This window comes from Acomys minous (genome assembly GCF_964271855.1).
Source record: "Acomys minous genome assembly, chromosome: 3".
Taxonomy (NCBI): domain Eukaryota; kingdom Metazoa; phylum Chordata; class Mammalia; order Rodentia; family Muridae; genus Acomys; species Acomys minous.
The window spans coordinates 41,382,863-41,409,098 of NC_140485.1; the positions used below are offsets into that span (position 1 = coordinate 41,382,863).

Consider the following 26,236-nt stretch of genomic DNA (forward strand, 5'->3'; position numbering starts at 1 on the left):
ACATAGGCAGTCTGGTACGTTTCATGAATGTCAAGTTTGCATAACTAAGTGAGAATATTTGATAAGGATAGAAGCGCCTTCCGTAGAATACAAAGAGTAGCAAGCACTGCCATGTGGGAGTCTCACATTGAAAGTAACCATTACATCTCAGATTCAAAGCAACTGATACACTGCTGGACTGGATCACTAGTCCACTTAACAGTGTGTTTTAAGTTTTAGCACTTGTGCTAAGCGATGTTTCAGGTTCTGAGTTCACTCTGCAGAGGTGGAAAGGTCAGGACACCTTTTTCCTGTCATACAGCTCAGAGTCTCAAAAGGTAGACAAATAAGACACGACGAAGGAGAAAACAAATATTCCAGACAGTGACAAGTGCTCTGAGGGATGACAGATCATGGTGGGGACTGCTCCAGATAACATCCCACAGTGTTTTCTACATGCCTAAGGACTTGTTCCTAAGTGCTCACTCCCTTGACAAGTGTTTTCCACTGCACTGTCTTCAGGCCAGCACCATCACAAACAACTGATGGTCATCAATTCACTTAATCCTGAAGTTTGGTACTGTTATTAATAATTTACAAATGAGCAGGAGGAAATTAGAGGGGTCTACACTACCAGGCTGAGATCACATGGCTATGGAGAATTTGGATCCAGGAGATGTAGGTCCCCCTTCTGAGCCCTAACCACTAGATTCCATTGTCAGCTGATGTCATGCTCATCTCCCTTGTCAGCTGACGTCATGGGTCACCTCACTGGATCTTCACAGCTATCTGAGGAGTCTGTGCAGTGTGGCTCCAGTCTTTTCCCAGCCACTTTTACTGCCCCTAGACGACATTCATGAGGAGTTAACATGATGCAAAAGCACTAAAGCAATAAGATTTTATGTTTGTCTGTCACATAAAATTGAAGAAAGAAAAATTAAACCTCATTCCGAGGTTTGTTACCAAATACCCCATTCAATAATTATTCTGAGCAAATTCTGCAGATGTACTTACATTCTAACAAATCTCAGCTTCCACAATAGTAGCAACATCCGGGTCCATTTCTAAATCTCTACACTCACCACTCTTCCCTCAAGCAATATAAAATTAAAACAACACAAGTGAAGCATCTCTAATGTGAAAATCTGAAATGTTCCAAAATTGAACAATTTTGAGTGCCAACATGGTGGAAAATTTACATCTGACCTCACATGATGTGTCACAATCAAAATATATTTGTGCCAAAAATATTATATAAAATTACATAAGTCTGGGTGTCTAAGGCATATAGGAAGTATAAATGAGGTTCATGTTTGACCTGGGTTTCTTCCTTAAGAGAGTTCATGTGCATGAAAAGATTCCAAAATCTTTTTCCCAGCTCTGGAGTTTGTAAACATTTCTAGCCCCAAATGTGGGGAACAGTTGTGCAGCAATATTATAATATTAAGCATGAAAGATGGAGAAATGATAGAATGAGATACAAACTCAGGATTCTTATCCAACCTCGGACAAATTCATTTGATTAGACTTTGAATTATTAACAAGGTTTTATATAAGGACTCTCTCTGAGAGTGTAGGCAAAGGGTTACTTACAGAGACAGAAATGACTCAAAGACATATTTATTACAAATGACCACCCAAACATGTGTGACAGCTTATGAAAGTCACAAACTTAAAGCTCACTGCACAGCTTAGCTTAATAGGTTGGATAATATCTCTCGCAGGCAGCTCAGTTGGTCTGAGCTTCTTCTAGGCAGTTTGACTGGCCCTAGCTCTTCCAGAAAGTTCACCTTGTCTGTGGATGTCTCTCTGTAGTCTTTATATGAAACCTTGTTAAGGGAGGAGCCTGGTGCATTTGGTCAGTTAAGTTTTTGAGTCATTTACATCCTGAATTTTAAAGAGCTTCCCTCTAAAATAGGAGCTGTTTTAACTAGGAGGAAACTGACTGCTACATAACATACTTAGTGCCTGAGAGTTCTCAGAAGGAACTGGAGGTTGCCCATAAACTTATACCATATACCTACACCATAACACTGCCCTTACCATATAAAAAATACTTTGGTACATATGTTGGATATCTACATGTTTCATGCAAATATTTGAGCCCCAAATAAATTAATTGATTAATCAACTTGTGCTTCAGCAGTTCCTTACATCTGTCTGTCGTAGATTTCCTATCTGGAGTAAGTATATTTGTTCATATCTCTCTAGTATGTCATGCAGTGTGTTTCTAGTGACGTTAAATACATGCCCCGTGTTCAAGATCCAAGGCTGGATTTCTTCCTGGGCCAATCCAGAAGAAATCTGATTGTACCAACACTTTAATATCCGTATTAGGAGGCAGGCCCTAAGAAGAAATCCAGTAAGCCCATTTGGACTTCTAAGCTACAAAGCTGGAAACCAATGAGCAGCTAGGTTCATGTCATTTAGTTCAGGGCAGTAAACAACTAAAAAGCGGCTGTTACCTCAGTACTATGATACCTGTTGTTAGGGATTCATGATACAGTGAAGGAAAAATTAGATACACTTTTGTTTGACATTGGAATAAGAACTGTAATGAGTATTCTATGAAACAATTAAGCATAAGAATGTGAAACTTGATCAGAGATCCAAGATGGTGGCAGGCAGAGTGGACTGTGTTTAGAAGCTCCAGTAAATGGTTCAGGGAATTGCACAGAATTATGAACCAGGAACACCAAGCTCCCCACCCCACTACAGTGGGAGTACTCCACAATTCAAAAGGATCAAAATAGAGAAAACCTGCGAACCCCTGCACATGGGAGGAGCGCAGATGTTCTTGGACTGACCAGAGCGACAGTAGCTGCGGCTGAGGTTTGCAGCTAGGAACCCTCCGGAAGAGGCGACTGGCATGGTGACTGGTGGGAATAGCTGTGGGAGAGGAACTCAATGCAAGATTTGAGCCCCTCAACTCTAGCTGAACTCAGCGTGTGTTTTGGGCCCTGTGACCCAAGCTCAATTCAGTATGCAGCTCGTGCCCTGAGACCCAAACTGGACTCAGTGTGTGGTTTGGCCCCTGAGACCCTAGCTGAGCTTGGCGTGAAGTTTGGGCCCAGAGAACATAGCTGAGCTCAGGGCGCGGTCCCATCCCTGAGACTCTGACTGGACTCAGCATGTAGTTTGGGCCCAGAGTCCCTGGCTGAGCTCAACGTGCAGTTCAGCCCCTGAGATTCTAGCTGAACTTGGTGAGCTCAGTGTGCAGTTTGGGCCCCTGACCCTAGCTGGACTCAGCGCTAACTGGACTAAGTGCATGGATTAGGCCCCAAGACCCATTTGGGTCCAGAGACACGAACTGGACTCAGTGTGTGTATGATTTGGGGCGATGACACTAACCTGGATTCTGCCAATGGTCTGGGTCCCAAAACGCTAACAGGAACCACAGACAAACTGAGCATCAGAGCTTTGGGACTAAGGAAATCTCAGGGAGACAGGGAGTGGAGTGGCCATTAGACCACCTCCAACCGACCAGCTTCAGTCCCTGGAGAGCTCCAATGCTACAAGGGGACCTAGAAGGCTTTGGACACTTTGGCATGAACCAAGCACATTCAGAGACCCAGGACGATTACAGGACCCAAAGTACAGGGGATCTGGGGATCACTGGCTGTGAGAGACTCAAACTATAGTGCTAAGTTTCTGCCATCCAGACCAGTGAAGCATCAGAGATTTTGGCCCAGGGAGATCATGAGAAAAGGGGTAAATCTATCCCCAGACTCCCTCCACCCAACTCTGGAAGCTACCTGCCAAAAACAGAGAAGGCAAGATGACTAAAGGACAGCATAAAATTATACACACACACACGCGCGCGCACACACACACACACACACACACACACACACACACACACACACCCCAAAACAATATGGCGTCTCCAGTTCCCAGCTATCCCAAAGAAAACAACCCAGAGAACTCAAACACAACAGAAAAACAAGAAAATGACCTCAAACCCTTAGTAATGAAGATGATAATGAAGGAAACAAATAAAAATCATAATCAAATACAGGAAGATGCAGTCTAGAGAGTGGCACTGGAAAAATTTCGGGAAATACAAACAACCAGATGAAGGAAATCAATAAAACTGTTCAAGCTCTGAAGGCCTATAAAGAGGCAATGGATGAAACTGAGGAATATACAAACAATCAGATGAAAGAAATAAATAAAACAGTTCAAGATCTGAAGATGAAAATGGATTCAACGATAAACACACAGACAGAAGAAAAACGGGAACGTAAGAGCCCAGAGAGGAAGGCAAGCAACACAGAGGCGAGCCTTTCTAACAGAATACAAGAGATGGAGGAATGAATCTCAGGTCAAGAAGATACAATCGTAGATCTTGAAGCAACCATTAAAAAAAAATGCTAAATCTGGAAAAATCCTGACACAAAACATCCAAGAAATAAAGGACACCATGAAAAGAAGAAATCTGAGGGTAATAGGCATTGAGGAAAGGGGAGATACGAGACTCCAACACCCTGAAAATATTCTCAACAAAATCATAGAAGAAAACTTCCCCAATCTAAAGAAAGAGATGCCTATAAACATACAAGAGGCCTACAGAACACCAAATAGAATAGACCAGAAAAGAAAAACTTCTCGTCACATAATAATCAAAACACAAAATATACAGACTAAAGAAAAAAATATTAAAAGCTGCAAGGGAAAAGGGCCAAACAACATTTAATGGCAAACCTATCAGAATTATACACAACTTCTCAGCAGAGACCATAAAAGCCAGAAGGGCCTGGACAGAGATCCTGCAAACCCTAAGAGACCACAGATGCCAGGCCAGACTACTTTACCCAGCAAAACTATCAATAACCATTGACAGAGAAAACAAAATATTTCATGAAAAAACAAATTCAAACAGTGCCTATCCACAAATCCAGCTTTACAGAAGGTACTAGAAGGAAAACTCCACCCCAAAAGGACAAGTTACAACCAAAACTACATAGGAAATAGATGAGTACACCATCACAAAAACGCAACCACACAAATGATCTACTGGAACCAACATCAAAATTAAGACTCTTAACAGTCCCTGGTCATTAATATCTCTCAACATCAATGGTCTCAATTCTCCAATAAAAAGACACAGACAAACTGAATGGATGTATAAACAAGATCCAACATTCTTCTGCATTCAAGAAACACATCTCACCCATAAAAATAGACATTACCTCAGGGTAAAAAGCTGGAAAAAATATTCCAAGCCAATGGTCACAAGAAGCAAGTAGGTGTAGCTGATTAACATCTAATAAAATAGACTTTCAACCAAAATTAATCAAAAGGGATGAAAAAGGACACTTCATACTCATCAAAGGTAAAGTCAACCAAGATGACATCACAATTCTAAACATCTATGTTCCCAATACAAGGGCACACACATTTGTAAAAGACCTACTAATGAAGCTTAAACTACACTTCGATCCCTACACAATAATAGTGGGAGACTTCAACACCCCATTCTCACTGAAGGATAGGTCATTGAAACAGAGACTAAGCTAAAAAATAACATCATTAACCAATGCCACAAATCAAATGGATCTAATAGATATCTACAGAACCTTTCACTCAAACCAAAAGGAATATACCTTCTTCTCTGCACCCCATGGAACATTCTCAAAAATTGACCACATAGTAGGTCACAAAGCAAGCCTCAACAGACACAAGAGGATTGAAATAATACCTTGTATCCTATCAGATCACCATGGTTTTAGGCTGCACTTCAACAACAACAGAAATAACAAAAAGCCTACACATACATGGAAACTAAACAACTCTCTACTTAATGACACCTGGGTCAGGGATGAAATAAAGAAGTTAAGGACTTCATGAAATTCAATGAAAATGAAGAAACAACATACCCAAATTTGTGGGATACATTGAAAGCAGTACTAAGAGGAAAATTGATAGCACTAAGTGCTTTTAAAAAGAAATTGGAAACATCCCACATAAGCAACTTAGCGACACAGCTGGAAGCCCTAGGAAAAAGGAAGCAGAAACACCCAAGAGGAGTAGATGTTTGGAAATAATCAAACTTGGGACTGAAATTAATAAATTAGAAACAAAGAAAACAGTCTAAAGAATCAACAAAACCAAGAGTTGATTCTTTGAGAAAATCAACAAGATAGACAAACCGTTAGCCAAACTAAAAGGCAGAGAGACAGTATCCAAGTCAACAAAATTAGAAATGAAAAGGGAGACATAACAACAGACACTGAAGAAATACAAAGAATCATCAGATTCTACTTTGAAGGCATACATGCCACAAAATTTGAAAATCTAAGGGAAATGGATGATTTTCTTTATCAATTCCAGTTGCCAAAACTGAGTGAAGAATAGATTAATGAGCTAAATAGTACCATTTCCCCTACAGAAATAGAAGCAATCATTGATTGTCTCCCAACCAAAAAAAGCCCAAGGCCAGATGGTTTCAGTACAGAATTCGAATAGACCTTCAAGAATGTGCTAATATCGATACTCTTCAAGCTACTCCAAAAGATAGAAATGGATGGAACATTTCCAAATTCATTCTATGAGGCCATAGTCACATTGATACCTAAACCTCACAAAAACCCAACAAAAAAAGAGAATTTCAGACCAATTTTTCTTATGAACATTGATGCAAAAGTACACAATAAAATACTTACAAAATGAATAAAAGAACATATCAAAGATATCATTCACCATGACTAGGTAGGCTTCATTCTAGGCATGCAGGGATGGTTTAATATACAGAAATCTATCAATGTAATCCACCATATAAACAAACTGAAAGTAAAAAAACACATGATCATCTCCTTAGATACAGAGAAAGCATTTGATAAAATCCAACACCCATTCATGTTTAAAGTTTTGGAGAGATCAGGGATACAAGGCACATACCTCAATATAATAAAGGCTATATACAGCAAGCCAATAGCCACAATCAAATTAAATGGTGAGATACTTAGGGAAATTCCCCTAAAATCAGGAACAAGGCAAGACTGCCCACTCTCTATATATCTCTTCAATATTGTACGGGAAGTTCTAGCCAGAGCAATAAGAAAACAAAAAGAGATTAAGGGGCTCCTAATGGGAAAGGAGGAAGTCAAATTATCCCTATTTGCAGACGATATAATAGTATATATAAGTGACCCCTAAAATTCCACCAGAGAATTACTACAGCTGATAAACACCTTCAGCAAATTGGCTGTATACAAAATTAACTCAAAAAAGTCAGTAGCCTTCCTACATACAAATGACAAGCATGCAGAGGAAGAAATTAGGAGAACTACACCCGTCACTATAGCCACAAGCAATATAAAATATTGTGGAGTTACTCTAACCAAGCAAGTGAAGGACATGTTTGAAAAAATTTCAAAACTCTGAAGAAGGAGATTAAAGATGACATCAGAAGATGGAATGATCTTCCTTGCTTATGGATTGGGAGAATTAACATAATAAAAATGGCCATCTTACCAAAAGCAATATACAGATTCAATGCAATCCCTATCAAAATACATACACAATTTTTTAAAGACATTGAAAGTTCAATTCTCAACTTCATATGGAAAAACAAAAAACCCAGAATAGCTAAAACAATCTTGTACAATAAAAGATCCTCTGGAGGAATCTCCATACATGATCTCAAGCTGTACTATAAAGCAATAGTAATTAAAACAGCATGATACTGGCACAGCAATAGGTTGATCAATGGAATTGAATTGACGACCCAGATATGAATCCACACACATATAGTCACTTGATTTTTTACAAAGAAGCCAAATCCCTTCAATAAAAAAAAAGATAATATCTTCAACAAATGGTGCTGGTCTAACTGGATGTTTACATGTTAAAAAATGCAATTGGACCCATATTTGTTACCATGCACAAAACTCAAATCCAAGTGGATCAAAAACCTCAACATAAAACCAGAGACACTAAGTCAGTTAGAAGAAAAAGTGGGGAAGAGCTTGGAACACATTGGCACAGGAGACAACTTTCTGAACAGAACACCTACAGCCCAGGCCTTAAGGTCAAAAATTAATAAATGGGACCTCATGAGGCTGAGAAGCTTCTGTAAGGCAGGAGACACTGTCAACAAAACAAAGCGACAGCCTACAGACTGGGAAAAGATCTTTACCAACCCTACATCTGACAAAGGTCTAATATCCAAAATATATAAAGAACTCAAGAAATTAAACACCACCAAACCAAATAACCCAATTGAGAAATGGGGCTCAGAATTAAACAGAAAATTCTCAACAGAGGAATATCAAATGGCTGAGAAACACTTAAAGAAAATGTTCAACCTCTTTAGTCATCAGGGAAATGCAAATCAAAACAACTCTGAGATTCCATCTTACACCCATCAGAATGGCTAAGATCAAAAATTCAAGTGACACCACATGCTGGCGAGGATGTGGAGATAGAGAGGAAAACTCCTTCATTGCTGGTGGGAATGCAAACTAGTACAGCCACTTTGGAAATCTATCTGGTGATATCTTAGAAAACTGGGAATAGGGCTTCCTCAAGACCCAGCTATTCCACTCCTTGGAATATACCCAGAAGATGCTCCAGCACACAACAAGAACATTTGCTCAACCGTGTTCATAACAACTTTATTCATAATAGCCAGAATCTGAAAACAGCCTAAGTGTCCCTCAGTAGATGAATGGATAAAAAAAAATTGTGGTACATTTACAGTATGTAATACTATTCAGCTATTAAAAACAAGGAATTCCCAAAATTTGTGGACAAATGGATTGAATTAGAAATGATCATAATGAGTGAGTTAAGCCAGAAGCAGAAAGACTCAAATGGTATATACTCACTTATATCTGGACACTAGCCCAAGGGATATGTCCCGTGAAAGTCTTCACTCGCCAGGAAAATGGGACAGAGGAGAGTACATCCTATTGAGACTGTAGGTGAGAGAAGCATGAGAGAATGGGGGAAATAGCTGGATCCAGAGGGACCTAGAAACCTACAAGAAGAACATTATGATGGGCAGATCTGGGCCCAGGGGTCCTGCTCAAACTATGGCACCAGCCAAGGAAAATACATGCAGTACACTTCGAACCCCTACCAAGATCTAGCCAATGGATAGGACATTCTCTACAGTTGAGTGGAAAGTGGGGTCTGACTTTCACACATACTCTGGTGCCCCATATTTGACCATGTCTCCTGGATGGGGAGTCCTGGTGGCACTCAGAGGAAGGATAGCAGGCTAACAAGAAGAGACTTGATACCCTATGAGCATATACAGGGGAGGAGGTCCCCCCAGTCACAGTCATAGGGGAGGGGAGTAAGGGGAATATGGGAGGGAGGAAGGAATGGGAGGATGCAAGAGATGTGATAATAATTTAGATATAATATGATTAAATTAATAAAATATATTTTTAAATGTGAAACTTTGCATGCTGTACCTATTTCTAGTCTCCTGAATATGTTCATCTGTAGTATATATAAATATTTATATGAAAGAGGACACCTGTTTCTACCAGACACAAATACCACCTAGCCCCTACAGATCTAAATGTACTTTTCAATGTATGTATTTCCAGTGGCCGCAACACACAAAGGCACATCTAATTTAGAAACTTAATTTTTACTCTTCCTTTTTAGTTTAGTGTCTGGGCATCTGGCCTCCTCCAAATGATGACACAAGAAGTATCTACCTTGTTCAGTCTGGTCTTATTTTTTTTTTTACTCTTATAGGGAAACCCATTTCCAGTTAATTCTAAACAGAATTCCCCATTGGAAATATGATAAATACCTCCACCTGCTGTTGAAACCAGGAATTAATTTTGAAGCTACTTTGTAGGCTACATTTTAAAAGATGCTAGTAGGAACTGTGAAGTTGAAGACGTACTCAACGTCTAGCTCTGCTAGTACCAATACCTCTGTTTCATAGCACCAGATAGTTATTTTCATTGAAAAACAAAAACAAAATGAAGCAAATACTTCTTTTTCTGGTATGTGCTTTGTCTTGGTTAATTTTATGCCCATGCTGAAGAGCCTCTCAGCAATTACCATTTCTGCTCTTGGCATTTTGTGTTTTCCATTGGGAACTGGTGTTCCATCAGGTTTTGTTTATCTTGTTGGCTTTTGCTCAGTTGGTTTGTCGTAGGTTGATTTGGTTTGCCTTGGCTTGCATCACTAGGGATTGGACTCAAGAGCTTTGCACATCCTAGGTGGGTGAGCTATCACTGGAGTGTTTCTTTTTAAAACTGCACATCTTGAAGAATTCCAGAAGTGTGGAAGACTGCAGAGAAATGTACAGAAAAGTCTTGTGAACCTTCCCCAGCATATTCTGGTGGTGATGCCATACAAGCATGGTGCCATGTAGAACCAGAAAGCCAGCCTTGGTTCAGTACCCAAGTTCACTTAGATGCTAACCACACATCTGTGTCTGTACATGTTGTGTGTCTCTGCTACGTTTTCATATATGCAATCACACCTGCCATCAGATACTCAGTTAACACAAGTATACCTTCATTCTACATCCATCACCTCTCCCACTTCCACAGCTGCTCTCTATCGTTGTACCCATGTTATTTTATGAGCGTGTGCATAAACAGACTTATAAAATCTGTATGCTTTTGAAAATGGTCATTCGCTCGCCATATCCAATTAAATGTTTTATATCTTCCCAATGCTGAATAGAATTTCATGTTTAGTCATGCCTAGGAAAAATGTGTTTTAATGTGAAGCATGACTTGAGGGTCTTTTAGTCACATTCAGAAGATATCTGCATCTTAGTTACCACATACAATATGTGTCAAAGCACTTAGGGATAGGGACTTTTCTTAGCTACTTGATATTGGAAATTATTTGAACTGTCAAGTTTTCACAGTGCCAAAAATAGGTTCACTTATGTCACAGCTAGATTAAGGTTTTGGGAATTAATAGTTTTTATAATGTATCCTATTAATCTTAAGGTGTTTATCCGAGTCAATAACAAAGAAAAACACAGGCGTTTTAATCTTAGGATGTATGTTTCACATACATAAGGTCCTGTGTGTACCAAAAACCAAAAAGACACAAGACAAAAATTAAGAAAAGTCTTGCTATCTAGCAAACCATATTAAATATTAAATTATTTATGTTTATTAACTATTTATGTTTTATATAAATAAAATATTTAAGATAAAAATATTAAAAGATTTTGAAAATTGTCTCTAGTTGCTCCTGGAAAAGTAACTGCTACAAAATTAAAATACAATTCAAAAGAGAGCTTTTGATTTGATATATGTATTTTTATGAACATGAAATTAAACAAACCCCAGTTTTTTCACATAATATTGTATATGTAAAAACTCTTTGATCCAGCAGAGCTGGATGGCAGTTTTTAAATTTTAACTTTAAAGTTAACATATAAAGTGTTAAAGACTGTTGTGGCATTTTCAAAGAAGGTGGGTTTCAGTGACATTCCTTCTTCTCAGTCATCCTGTTACTCCTAATACTCCCTTGGCAACTCTACAACCTCTATTTGTCTTTCATACCCCAGGTGTCCTTTTGCACATCCTCTGTCCTTCTCATTCCCCTTTACTGCCCGCTCTTAGTCTCCTTTACTCATATTTATTTAGGAGATTACAGAGATAGATATAGATTATATAGGTACATATTCATGTACCCATGTATACATTACAGCTTACATCTATATATGACAGTGAATATGATTTTTTTTTGTCATCTTTCTGCGTTTAGGTCTCTCCACTGTACACTTCTGGATAGTAACTTTTCTAAGAACAAACCTTACATGTCACTATCATGGGAGTAATCTACTGCTCCCCAGAAGGGTTTTGAAAGCCTATAATGTGGCATCCCTTATGAATATGCAGATTCACGGTAAATGGCGACACAGGGATCCACGTTCTCAGAGCATCTTCGTGACTGTTGTTAGACTTACCAAACACAAAATAGCATGCCTCCACCGTTGTGAATGCAATTACCACAACATGTATAAAGATGAAGCATCAATGACTCAAGATGAGGAAATGCTCTCTTTTACTTGCTATTTGCCCTGTGACAGAGGTTTAGTAATAAATAAGTAATAGGCAGCAAAAGTCATTAAGGTCCAAACCTTTTTGCCTTCTCTCTAATATTACTTGAAGTTCATCTCTATAGAAATCTTTATCAAAAGTATAAAGGGTTATATGATCTGACAAGAACCCTGAGAAAAAATAAGAATTTTCTCAAGGGGAGATTCTCACACTTCTCTATAGCCTCTAGTTTGGTGATGGAGGGAGTTTGATAGACCCGATTTCTTTCATTCAATAAAGGTAAAGTCATACGTTGAAAGAATGACTGTCATTTAGTACCATAACTTATTTCATTGTGCACATAAGTGTTTATGTATGTTATATGTTTTTGTGTTTGTAAACATATGTTTGAAAAGTCCCTTTGGTGATGAGAAGTTTTTGTTTCTGAGATAGTGTCTCACTATCCAGTCCAGGCTTGCCTGTAACTCAGGGTCTTCCTTCCTCAGCCTCCCTAGAGCAAATAACGTAGGCATGGACCACCACTTCTAGCAAGGTGCAAGAGTTTTTAGCAGTTTGATTTTGGGATATTTTTCAAAGACGGGGCCTTGCGATGTCGACCAGGCCACCTGGCATTACCTGTGCAACTCAAGCCGGCCTCAACTCAGAGTCTGCCTCTCACAGTTTAGACTCTAGCTATACACCATTGGGGTGAGCAAGAGATTTCACTGTCATTTTAAAACATTCAAATATTGTGTAGCATAACTATATACGTCCCAGGGGAACTAAAATACATTTTGAATGATATTTTTAAATATAGTAATGTTTGGCCTCCGTCCAATAAGATTTCAGATTCCTTAAAAGCACAAGGCTGCCTGGGCACTTTTCATGTGCTCAGAATTGAACTGGGTATTAATGTTCACAATCTTATTTACATTTCACTTCACAATGATCACTATGCCTTTTCTGGACATGAGGAAACTCAGTAGCAGCACTATTACATAAATGCCCCAAATTCCACACAGGGAGCACCAGAGACAGCTAGGACAAAGTGCTGGGCTCATGTGTCCCCAGTTGTGAAGTGTCAGCCTGGAAGTGACACCATTTGCCTTAACAAGCACCCAGTGAGCATGTGTCAAGTGAGTGGATTAAGGCAACAGTGAGAAGTCAGTGCTCAGCTTTCCGAATGACAACTGGACTCACTTGAGTACTGACACACAACAAAGGAGGAGCCCATGGCATGAAGAAAACTGAGCAATAAGAGTTATATTTTCATCATGCAGTTAAGACCTAGAAGCTACCGTGCTCAGCTCACCCTGCGCTTCTAAGTCACCAAATGGCCCAAGAACGGACTTTTTTTTAATCTAAAAAGACTTAATGAGAATCATAGAGATAACCAGTCAGTCAAAAGGATTTTCATTTCATAACTTCAAGGAGATAAAATGACATAAGGCACCAGCCAAGGACAATACAGGCCGTAAAACTTTAAACTCCTACCCAGATCTAGCCAATGGTCAGAACATTCTCTACAGTAGAGTGGAGAGTGGGATATGACTTTCTCACATACTCTGGTGCCTCACCTTTGACCATGTCCCCTGGAGGGGGAGACCTGGTGGCACTCAGAGGAAGGACAGCAGGTTACCAAGAAGAGACTTGATACCCTATGAGCATATAGAGGGGGAGGTAATCCCCCTCAGGAACAGTCATAGGGGAGGGGAATAAAGGGAAAATGGGAGGGAGAGAAGAATGGGAGGATACAAGGGATGGGATAACCATTGAGATGTAACAAGAATAAATTAATTAAAAAAAGGAAAAAATAAAATAATAAAAAAAATTAAAAAAATAAAATGACATGAGGATGGTTATGTATAGACTACATTATTCTTAACTAACAGTTGAAATAAAACACTGTTTTATAGAAATCTACAGACACCACTCATTAACAAAGACTGGTATTTGATATTTCTGTTTATGTGTGTGTAAATAATTCTAAGACAGACATAACTTATGATAGTTGGTTAACTTTATGTTCCAAATTAAACACACAAGAAAATATAAATATATGATTTATGTTTGAAGAAAGAAAATTTCATAAACAACAAATTCAGGACTCTTCCTTTGACTATCTAAGCAAAAACTACAGAAAATAGAAAAGAAAAACCTGGAAGTTCGACTATGAAATCAAACCAATTTGAGGGTATTAAATCTCCATAATCTACGCTTGAACTTCAATAACAGAATGGCACCGAAAGGTTTACGACACAGCAGAGAGTGAAAACCATCGTGGTCTTGTGAGTGCTGTTACACACTGGCCACAGAGATTTAAGCAGACAGCAGAAAGGAGATCTGTAATAAATGCTCATTGTTTAAATATGTGCATCTGGACAAGAGTGAGAGATGTCTGTTGTGGTCTAATCCACACTGTGAATGTTTGGAAACTAACTGGTGAGTAACAAAGAAAAATGCTGAGGTAAAGAGGGATAATATCACCAGCCATAAAAAGAAAGGATAAACATGTGTAAGGAAATAGAGAAGGAAGCATTGCTAGATGGGCCATAAACCAAATAGCAACAAATGTCAGAGTAGAAATCACTTCAAAAATGTTCTCCAATCATGGGCAAATTAACCTAGACCCTGTAACTCGTGCATTTTGTTTGCCTGCAAAACCAACAGCACTGTGGGTGTGTCTGCCAGCTTTACATGCAGCCTGCTCCCCTTTACTGCAGCTGTAGTGCATAGGCACCTAACCCTGAAAAGCCACTTCCATGGGTGGCAGCTGAACCCGAGAGGTACTTCCCTAGGCTGCCGATTTCAAGCCAGAAGCTACTTCAGCAGTACTCTCTTTCCCTTCAAAAGAATGTGTGCTTTTATGCTCAGGAGGTTTTGCTATGCAGGGTCTTTCCATGGTGATGCTCTCCACTTGCCGTACTGTAACAAGAAACACTTCTCCTTAAGTGCCCTGATGGCTGACAAAGGCTTTGCCTGCCCATCCTTGTCTACAACTTTAATAAGCTTTCTCATGGCCCCTTTCCCACCAAACTCCACCGTTTTAATATCTCACTGTAAACTTGAATGGGAGTGGTAAGCACTACCATCCCATAACATGGATGTTATGCTGCTTTGAAATTTCCACATCCCAACTGCTCGTTGCATTATGTTTTAATCCAGCCTTACTTGAGCTGCAATACGTGGGCAAGAAGCGATTTGCGTCTGATAGCAGCAGGGAGAGGGGAAAATCAATTGTTTTCAATGAAGTGACACTAGTCATGATCACACTCAGGGAAGGTCTGAAGAGCTGGCTACAACAAAAACGGACTCCATGGCTTTCAGTTTTTTCTTTGTTTGGTTAGTGTGTGTGTGGGGTGTGTGTGTGTGTGTGTGTGTGTGTGTGTGTGTGTGTGTGTGTGTGTGTGTGTGTGTGTGTGCACGTGCGTTGTGCTTTTTTTCCGTAAGATAGAAGAACATGAACTTCGGTGGGTGGCCATGTATTGGGGCATATCTGGGAGAAGTTGGGGAGGGGAAAGAATATGGCCAAATACATTGTATGAAAATTAAAAAAAAACACAACAAATGGCCTCTAGCCTGGTTTCTGTTAAAGTCTTTGTCCACTCTGAAACCTCTTGGGCCAGGCCTCCACTGTCTCTATTTCTCTTGTCATTCTGTTGCCCTAAACACCCTCTAGAAAAGCTCAGCATCTCTCTGTGTCAAGTACTTTAAGGCTTCTCTAGTACCAAAGTTCCAGGCTCTTGCAAACTCATCTCGCAAGTGACTTGCAAAGCTCCATGAAGCACATGACTGTGTGGTCACAGCACTGCGTCAATTTTTGGTCTCAATTTTCTGTATTAATTACTTGTCTTGTTGCTATGACAAAACGCTTGGCAGATGCGACTTAAGGGAAGGGCATCTTGTTGTGGCTCCCGTTTGAGATACAGTCACTCCTCCTAGGAAAGCAATAGGAGCTGGCAGAGATGAGCACAGATGCTCACTGCCTTCCTTTCTCTTCCTTCTTATTCACTCTGAGTCCTCAGGCCACAGAGTGGTGCTGCCCACAAGTACGGTGGGTCTCCATGCCGCCTCTCTGTTGAAACTCTCTGGAAAGCCTGCCCAGACAGGTGGAGAGGTAGCAACTAGGTAATTACAAATCCACTGAAGTTGACATTGAAGATTCACACCCTTAGGCTTGCAGGTGGAGAAGTGTAGAAAGGGATAGTTGCGTTAGGGAGCTACCACATAGGTGACTCTGTCACCCTTCTTTCATCCACTTCCACACATGGGAATCTGAGAGTGCAACCATCTGTACCTCCCTTTCTAGCTTCCTTTACTTTCTACTTCTACCATTAAAATCCTAGACTTTCCTCTCCCCGCCCCCAGCCCCGGCTTCTCTCTGACTTCCTCTATTATTATTCTCTTATTTTTTAACACATAGTCTCCCACTTAAATAGAACTTTGCCGTTTTGTCTACAGTGATTGATTGTAAATTCCAGGGACCTCTGGCCTCTGCTCCTGCCCCAGCACTTGTGTTATTGGCACATGCTGCTGCCCCTGGATTTCATGCAAGTGCTGCTAATCTAAGTCGGGTCCCTGAGCTCATAAGCTCTTCACACACTGACCTACGTCCTCAGCACCTATACACTTCCATAGGGAGCTACAAAAAATTCAAGAAGACTAGTGTGCCCCATTCAACCGTTAAGCAATGCTAAGGACAATCCCGAACGGAACTGAAAGATGAAGGCTGCGTTTTGAAAAATAGAAATTAATCAAACTAGTTATAAATTAATCAAACCCATGTCTGAAATGAGAATGCAAGTTACTCATAGAATGTCGACTTGAAAAATCTTTGATAATTTCCTAACTGATGCACAGCAATGCACACACACCTGCTATTTTGTAATTTGTTTCAAGGAAACAGTGAAATTCTATTACTTGTTTTCTTAATCTTAATTCGCAGAGGGCATGAGGGAATTCACTGGGAAAGTTTACTGAACCCTGAGTTGGGTAGATGGAGTCTCAGCACACAGACCTTGGCTGGACCCCAGGGCCCACGTGAAAGCAGGGCGTGCAGAGGGCGGTCCTGGAGGCTCTGGCCAGGGAGCTGAATCAATGTGCTCTGGGTTGTGACAGACCTGCATCTAAACAAGGTGGAAGCTGACAGAGGAGAGCAGCTGATGCCAGCCTCTCTGCTTCATATGAGCACATGCAGTTGTGTGCAACACACACACATACACACACTCCCACAACAAATTCACTAAAACCCAAGCAGGCATCAAATTTACCCAATACCAAAACATTTGACTTTCTAATCAGAAAACAAATTAATAGTTTACTACCTCTAGAACATAATCTCATATTCTGAAATTCTATTGCATAAATCACTAAAAATGTAAGCAAACTGTGAAATGTGAGCACTTCCAAGCTAAGAAGGCTAGCCTACTGTTGGATTTCACTCCTAGAAATCACAGTTAGACACAGCGGCATCAGAATGAATTTCTTTATTATACCACTGTTGGTAAGCATGGTAAGAACGAACCTGTAGTATAATAAGAAATTGATTATGATGATTACCAAAACTGACCTGTTTATTCATTAGCTCTGTAAAAATTTCTGTTGATGTTTACTGAAGAAAAAGGAGGATAGCTCAAAGCAAATAACATGGTTATATATTATCATCAACTCTATGGTAAACCACACAAACGACTTAATTGGCTAATAAATCATAAGCTGTCGGATACTCAAGAAAATCATAATATGATTCTTTCAATTTTAATATGTGGTTTTTTACAATTTGTAATTATATAGACATGATCATCATCTGCTTGCATAGAGAACTTCTCATTACTATTAATTTATCTTTCCTTGAAAAGCAAGAGACTGTAATAGTTCCTATAGCTGGTATATCTTACATGTGTTATAGAAAGAGCCTTAAATACAGAAAAACTAAAAAGCATGTCATTTTTCTCAGGCTTCAGTTCTTATTTTGTCGGGGGGAAGAAAGGCCTTTTAAAAATTGACCAGTGCAATATCGTTGGGATTCATTTTGTCTTGGAATGACAAATACACTCAAGTGAGCACCAAATGCTCATGTCTAGACCATGCCAATCATTATCCAGACTTCATTACGGTAAGAGTATGAGCTTTACAGCAACTGTAAAAATGTAAACAATGCTCTAAAACTGATGCAGAAGGCCTAGTTCATAATGAAGTTTTGATTCTAATTTAAATTCTCTTAGGCATGATGTTTGTCGTTCAGAACGGTCTGTTTTTATTATGATGGGAACACTGGTTATTCTTCAGGGATCAGAAACACCTGTTTCTTAGTAAATTACATTGCCTAATGATTATAATAATTGTAAGCACTAGATTAACTTCCAAATGAAAATATTGTGTTATGTATTTTTTAATTGTCAGTGGAAAAATATGAAACAAAAGGTAGAACAGACCTTTGTATTTCAGCCCAAATATTCTTCCCAGTAAAGTACGTATCAAGCATCCATATTAAAATGCTTTTCAAAACCTGTGTTGATTTTTACATATTTTATTTTTATTTAAACATTTTATTTGATTCTTAAATTTTGGGGAAAATGTTATAAATAAAATTTTAAAACCCAGTAACAACTGCCAATATTTTGATACATTTCCTTCAAATTACTCACCCATCTGCCTACCTGTCTGTCTTCACCTTTATCAATATAAAATCAGGATGACACAGAATATATTTTATAACTCACTCCTTTTGTTACTGAGACATTGAAGTATATTTTAATGAAAATCATCAAAGGATTTTTAAATATCTGGTCTCTTCAAAGAATGAAGTGCATGCCAACTTGAGTCATGAAGAGAAATGTCAGCTCAGTCCATGGCAGCTGCTCGCTTCCCTGGGAAGGAAGGGGCTGCTCATGAGTACAGCAGCAGAGACCTCACTGCTCACAGAGTCACTAGTGGGAAACGAACAAAGGCCCTTCCAATGCCACTAACACAGATGTGCCCAAAGGCACACTGTCAGAAACAGTTAAGATGACAGCTACTCACAGTTCATTATTCTCCTCTCACAGGTCACTGGGTGACAAGCTGGGTCAGCTTGCTTTGTTGGATGCCCCACTCCTCCTCTACCTCCTATTCAGTCTACATACTGTTAAGGGGGTCCTTTGGCTAAACTAATGTAAACAAACCCATTCCAGATACTTGAGGATGTGGGACAGTGACATTTATTTTACTTTGGATTAAACTTGGAATCAAATGTGTATACAATGGCAAAAATGTTTTGCTAAGGGTGAGTAACCAGAGTAAACATGAAAATATATACTCTATAAACTAGGAACTTGCATCAAGACATGTTAGGATAAGAAAATTCCTTTTTTCAACAAGAAAAAATATTTCCCATGTTACAACAGAAAAAAGGGTCAACAGTCAGCCATCTTCCTGAGAATTGGAAATATGAATTAATTGAAATGACTCTGTAGGTGGGAGGACACAGTTTGTGGCTATTGTTTTAGATTATGTGGAGCTGTGGCTGTGTGTTTGACGGGCGAGTTTTTCATTAAGAATAAAATTCAAAAGAATAGACTAATCAAAAGGCAATAATTTAGTCTACTTTTTAAAACAATAACACACATATTGGTATGGAAGAAATAAATAAAAGTAGTGAGGAAATGGCTGTCTAGAGATTCATAGAGGTCTGTGTTTGATCTTACCTCTCCATTAGCCTCATAAATGCACATTATGTAGACACTTTGAATTTGTGTCTTCATTGATTTTGAAAGTAGGTACATTACCAAGCTGAGCAATCAGTACGCATGGACTTCTCCTCATGCTATAAGAATAACTATGTGGCATAGCACTGGCTATGTGACATGTATTCAACAAACAGCCACTAGCAGTTACCGTCCACCAAACCTATATGCACAATATCTATGACAAGTTACAGTCACAGTACTAGGAAAGGACTGACTGCAATAAATTAACTCAAGGTTAGGCTTCTGTAAAAATAGGACACATAGACTACAGATCTGTATAGTTAAACGCAACAGAAATTCGGGGATTTGGTTCCTTTGATGTTTTCTACCTCTTATTTAGTCTCATGGAAAATCCAGCATCTTACTACTTTCACTTTCTCCTTTCCAAAATACTCTACCTTATTTAAAAGTTCCCATTTCAAGATACCTAGTTCAAATAATACCTTTATCTGAAGGGCTGAGGTACTGAGTGACTGCTGTGACAAGAGGGTGGATGGTCAAGCCACTCAGGTTAGATGCTAAAAGCAGGGTTTGGGCCCTGATTGGTCTGCTTTAAATTACTGAGAAACCTTAATCAAAACAAGCAAATCTCCCTGGTTTCAGTGTTTTCTCACTAAAGCATCGATAAGTCCCCTGTGTTCCAGGCTGAACAAGTTACTGAACAATAATACATGTAATTGATAAGGTTGCAGAGCCTCCGCTGTTCTTATCTACAGTCCAGTGCTACCTGGATTAATTTCACATATTATCTGCCACTATGTCCCAATATACCTTTCTTTTCAGCAATTGACTATTGCGGCTCCAATTTTCCTTCATTTTTCATGGGAATAGAAACTAGATTCCTCCACACCTAGTTCTTTTTAGTTTCCCATTTTCACAATACAGGTAATTTTCTATCACTCATTTATCATGCACAGTGAGTTCTGTTTTAATAAGTTAACATTGTTAAAATCATGTAGGTATATAATAGAATATCACACATTGATTCTGGTATTTGGAATACACGCCAACCTAACAAGACAATCTAGGATTCAAAGTCACCAACACACCAAATGCTATACCACATTCTAATTTCCCCCCATAGGTCCTTATTCAAAGGGATTGTGATAAAGAACTGAGAGAGACAGAAATGAGCTGGAATAGTGTCTGTTGAGGTCACCTGTGAGGGAGGGAGTCAGAAAGCACTTCAAGACTTAAGAATGAAAATGGTGCACTCTGATGGGTGCCCATGGGAAAAAAGCCTATAGGCAATTTCTTACAAAAAAAAAATACACATGTATTTCTCAGTCAATTCTTATTGACAAAAACTTCAAATCTAAATACATGAGTTCCAGAGAGTACATAGAATTAAACTCTGGGGTTTGAAAGATGCTTCGAATCTAAGGGCTTTTTCTGCTCTACCAGAGGGACCCAAGTTTATTTTCCAGTACCCACACAGGGCAGCTCACAACTGCCTCCAACTCCAACTGCAAGGGAGTCATTGACTTCCTTTCATCTCTGTAGGACTGTGTTGATGTAAACACACACACACACACACACACAGAGAGAGAGAGAGAGAGAGAGAGAGAGAGAGAGAGAGAGAGAGAGAGAGAGGCATGCACATACACACATGTACACAAACACATGAATGATTAAAAATAGATCTTTAGAGCTAAACTCTATATATCAATGTTTTTCTACACTGTCACACATACATACTTATAGTACCAATGTTAAAGTTTAATTTAAAAATTAATCATGGTAATAAATTAAATTAATACAACTAATAAATAAAACAACATAATCCAATAAAATTGTGACTTGGTTGTTTCTGGAATTTTTCTTTAAATATATGGACCATGAGTAACCATAGGAGACTCACACTATGACAATGTTTAATACTTGTTTAAAATTCTTTTGTACTTTGATTGTTTTTAGACCCTTTTCAGAACTGCCATTATTGGTTCCCTAGATATTTAAAACTATCTCATCTAATTTAACAATTCCAGTATACAGTATATTAGCTAATCCTATGCTATGTGGTTTGGGAGGATGGGATGTCACTCTTCAACTTCTCAAAAGGTCATTTATCAGACTGCATTGCCTCAGGGAAGAGAAAACAACAACAGAGTAAAAACAGCCAGTTTCTAACCTGGGGTAGGCCTGTACCTCCAGAGAAAATACTTCCAGAGACAGAAAACAGAGAGAGCAGGTCAATTAGCACAGGGCAGGGATTAGCATGGAAAAACAGAAGTCCTTTAGGGGTGACAGGAACCTGAGAGCAGAAGCAATCTGGTCTTCTAGAGCCCAGGATAAGAACTAAGCCCAGTATGACAAAATCCAAGGGCTCTGGTTAGAAAAGACTGAAGATTTGGCTGTGTGAGTCTAGGAAGATGAGCAGATGGTAGGTAGCTGCACAGAGCAGTATCTACACATCCCTATGCGCCCTGGGATTGTCTGAGTTCCCCTTATAGATGAAAACACGGAAGACTGCTCCCAAGGGATTTTCACCATAGTGACATGAGAGTGGCACCAAGCATGCTGTGAGAGTGGCCAGGCCATATGGCTATAGCCTCCACTCACGCCATAGATCATTACAGAGTTGAGAAACGTGTGAGTGCTTAAAAATTAAACATCAGGGAGGCAAGGTCCTGGAACCTAAACTTTGCTGCCATCCAGGAAACCCTCCTACCGTGAGAGAGTAAGTTAGTAATTTTGTTACTTGTTTCTGAACCTCATCATCCAAATAGTTGATTAAAGTCAGAGTCATTTTCGACAGGATTATATAATTTAAGAGTGTAAAATAACCTCCAGTTTCACAAAGTAGTCACGTTTTCTTTTTCTTTCAAATACAAGTGACACTTCTGTCTGAGTTGCTGAATTAAAGTTAGGGACACCTTCAAACTAAATTAGCATGTGTGCAAATGGTGTTACTTCTTTAAGATCATATGAGTCAGTCATTTCAAACAAGTATAGACTTAAATTGTAGCTTATAAAGTCATTTTGTGATTATCAACATCAACAGCCATAAAACGATAGCTATAACAAACATCAGTTTCAGGCTTAGTGAGAAGAATGAATATATATATGTAATAGTTTCCATTTTCCAACCAGAGATAACTTGAAATTGCTAGCAAACCATGAGTTCTATGTTCCCTTTGGCCATGGAAATGGTTAATGTGTTAAGTGTTGCTATCGAAGACCATCTACCACCCAGGATGCAAGTACAATGCACTGCTCAAGAGAAAACCAAAGGGCCTGCCTACGTGCGGGCCCTCCTCATAGACCCCTAGGCACCTTCACAATTAATTTGACGTGTGCTTCGGAATGTCTTTCTTTAATTACGTTATTTCTGTGTGTTTTAGTTAGATTCTAAGACAGCAACTCATCCTAAGGACCTGTATAAATGATTGCATTCATCAATCTTCAACAAAATACACATAAATGCCATCTCTTTTCATCAAATATGACCCCAAAATTAATATGATGGAAAGCCAGGGGGCTTCTAAGATATTTCAACAATCTTCAAGAAATCAATCTTACATGAAACTGAAGGAAAGCGTCGAATGTCATTGAGCAATGAAGCTCCATTCTGTTGTTGTCCTACCTCTGAGCAGGAGCCCTGGGATGTTTCCTTTCCACTTTCCTCAGCAGCAGCACTGTCAGCTGCTCTGTAGCCTCAAGAGAGCTGCCTGGCACGACATGAGTGTCCAAGGGCTCCAGCAGCTGCTTCAGGAAAGGGCTGTTGGCGTGCTTCTGCAGCCCCTCATAATGAGATAGAGAAATGGTGTAGTTAATTTTCATTGAGCGGAAATGTTTATAATATATGTACTCAGAACTGAGAGGCTCCTGGTTCTTTGCATTTTCCTACAGCACAGTATCTTGTAAACTGTCAGAACAAAGGAAGGCAATCCTACTGAAAGACAGGATGTCACCATCTATTTAACAAAATGATGTCTATATGACTAGCATTGATTTTATATAAGTGTAAATGTGTCTATGGATGTTGCAGTATCGGCTGGAGAGAGGGTTCAGCACTGGCTGGTCTTCCAGGTGCCCTGGGCTTGGACTCCAGCACCCACATGGAAGCTTACAAGTATTCATAATTCCAGTTCCAGGGTATCCACTTCTGTTCTCCACGGACACTAGGCACAGACCCAGTCCATGTATAAACATGAAGGGAAGACATTCACACACAAACTATAAAATAATCAAGTCATTTTTTAAAAAAGAGTATCACAGCATTACATGACTTGAACAATGCCCTGAATTGTCGTGAGAAGTTGGGCTTGCTTCCAGAACACAATGGCTAGAACACTTCTTCCCTTTCAAGGCACATCTCAGAGGATGTTTCTGTCTTGTCTCTGGCTACCACACTGACCTCTTCTCCACAGTGGTGGCGATGTTCATGGTGAACCGTGGTCCAGGCTCTGTGGGGAATGTGCTCTGTCTGGCTCACATCCACGTCAGCAGTGAGGTCCTCCAGATAAATCAGGACAAACTGAGGCTTAGCCTGGAAATAAAGAAAAATTTAAAATACTGCCAGTTTTGTACACTACAATTGCAACCTGGGGCAGATAAATAAGCAGTAAAAGGGTCTAGCTAATACATTTTGTATTCCAGGTCAAACCACTTTGGTTAACTGGTTTTTGTTCTGTTTGTTTGTTTGCTTGCTTGTTTGTTACTTGGGGATCTTTATAGCTGGGAGATAATCTTTACATTTCTACAGCTATGAAAATATCTAGGACTGTGGAGAATCTCTCTGTTGATAAAGTTGTAAGCATGAGGACGCAAGTGATCCAGGGATGGTAGTGTGTTTAACAATCCTAGTACAGTGGAGGCGGCTGGCAATAGGCAGATCCTTGGGACTTACTGGTTGCCCAGCCTGTTCTTCACTGTTCTCCAGGCCAGTGAGATTATTTATCTTAAAAACAAGGTGAGTAGTTCCTGAAGATTTTCATAAAAAGCTGTCCTCTGCACCCCCACATGTACATGCACACAAACACACACACACACACACAAACACAAACATAGGCACTACTTACACACATATATACAAAACTCACATATTAATAACTACAGTTTTCATTTCTATTTTTGAAATATGACTGTGAACATGTATGTACATATGTTAAAATGTACAGTTGCTATTTGGCTTAGCAGAACTCAGTTCTTTTTAACAACAGACAAGAGAATACAGGATGGGGATGAAACAGATGAAGGAAGTAGAGACAAACAGTCTACATATATCAGACACGGACCAGTAGCATTAGTCTGTGAACATGGGTTGCAAAAATAAATGTTATTTATTTTCACCAACAACCACAGCAGCAAAAATATTGGATATATAAATATAAAAACGGCCTACAGGGAACACAATAAGAATGAGCTGTTGGAATGGGAGGATACAAGGGATGGGATAACAATTAGATGTAATATGAATAAATCAATAAAATATATTAAAAATACATAACTATGCCTAAATAAAAAGTCTTTTAGAAGTAAAAAAGATTAAAAAAAAAAGAAGAAGAATGAGCTGTTGGACCAGCCACACATGGTGTGCCCTGCTGAGTCTCACTTGGGATCGTCCACCATCTGCTCATCAGGAACATCACCACTGGCCAAGTGTGCTTACACAGGAGCTCTCGGCATCAGGGAAGAGTGATGCAGCACAGACAGAGGGTATGCACACTGCAGAACAAGACTTATGGGATGAGGCCCTCCAGCCCACCTGACCTTATTTTATATGCATCATCTACAAATCTCCCTCCATGCACATTTTATTCTGTGTTAAGCTGATGGAGGAAATAGTTTTAATTTGGCTTATACATCCTGCTTTTCTATGAGCTCTAGGATAACTTGGCTCCTTGCATGCTTCCAAGATATCACTGTATCAAAGAACTGTCCCATGTAATCATGTGTTCACGTCTTCACCCATGCAACAGCCCTTGAAATAGCTGCTGTTATTGTGCCCATATAAAGATGAAGTGAGAGTCACAGTAACATCACTAATATGCTCAGTGTCACCCTGCCTATGTACTAGTGCAGAAAGCAATGAACATGATTCTGTGCTTATGTGTATGCCCAGGTACACAGGCATCATTTCTCTCTCAATTATTACAGAAGGTTCTTATTTCAGTTTGTAGAGTCTGGACCTAAAGTCTAACGAAAAACACCAGGAGTAAAGGCTGTAGAGATAGCCCACTGGTTAAACCAACAGGCTGAAACAGAAAGGAAAAGATACAGAAAAAAATAAGGAGGAGGAAAAGATGCAAATTAAGAGTATGGTGAGCAGAATCTCTGTTGGATTAATCAATGACTGTCAATATGTAAGGTGTGTATCGCCTCCTAGTTAACAGACACATATATAAGCATGTTCGTTGCAGCAGCATTTCTCATTTCTGCTTAACTGTGGCTATCTAGTACATTTTTACAATAGCATTGATATGGATGTAAACATGGAAAGATGGTCACACTGCTATCAAGCAGAAAAGCTATGATTACAAAGTCATATGCATAGCTGTGCTATGTTATATCTATCTAATAAATTATTGATTATATTATACC

General features: G+C 39.3%; 1 protein-coding gene across 2 annotated transcripts in view; it reads right to left on the reverse strand.

Annotated features, from left to right (window-relative positions):
• LOC311593905 (doublecortin domain-containing protein 1-like) overlaps window positions 1-26,236 on the reverse strand; it is a 158,857-nt gene that overhangs the window by 131,556 nt on the left and 1,065 nt on the right. For both annotated transcript variants that reach the window (XM_084775292.1, XM_084775291.1), the window contains exons 2-3: window positions 24,051-24,182; window positions 23,277-23,434 (exon numbers count right to left, since the gene is read on the reverse strand). The gene's annotated coding sequence lies outside the window, so the exon portion shown is untranslated. The remainder of the gene's footprint in view (window positions 1-23,276; window positions 23,435-24,050; window positions 24,183-26,236) is intronic.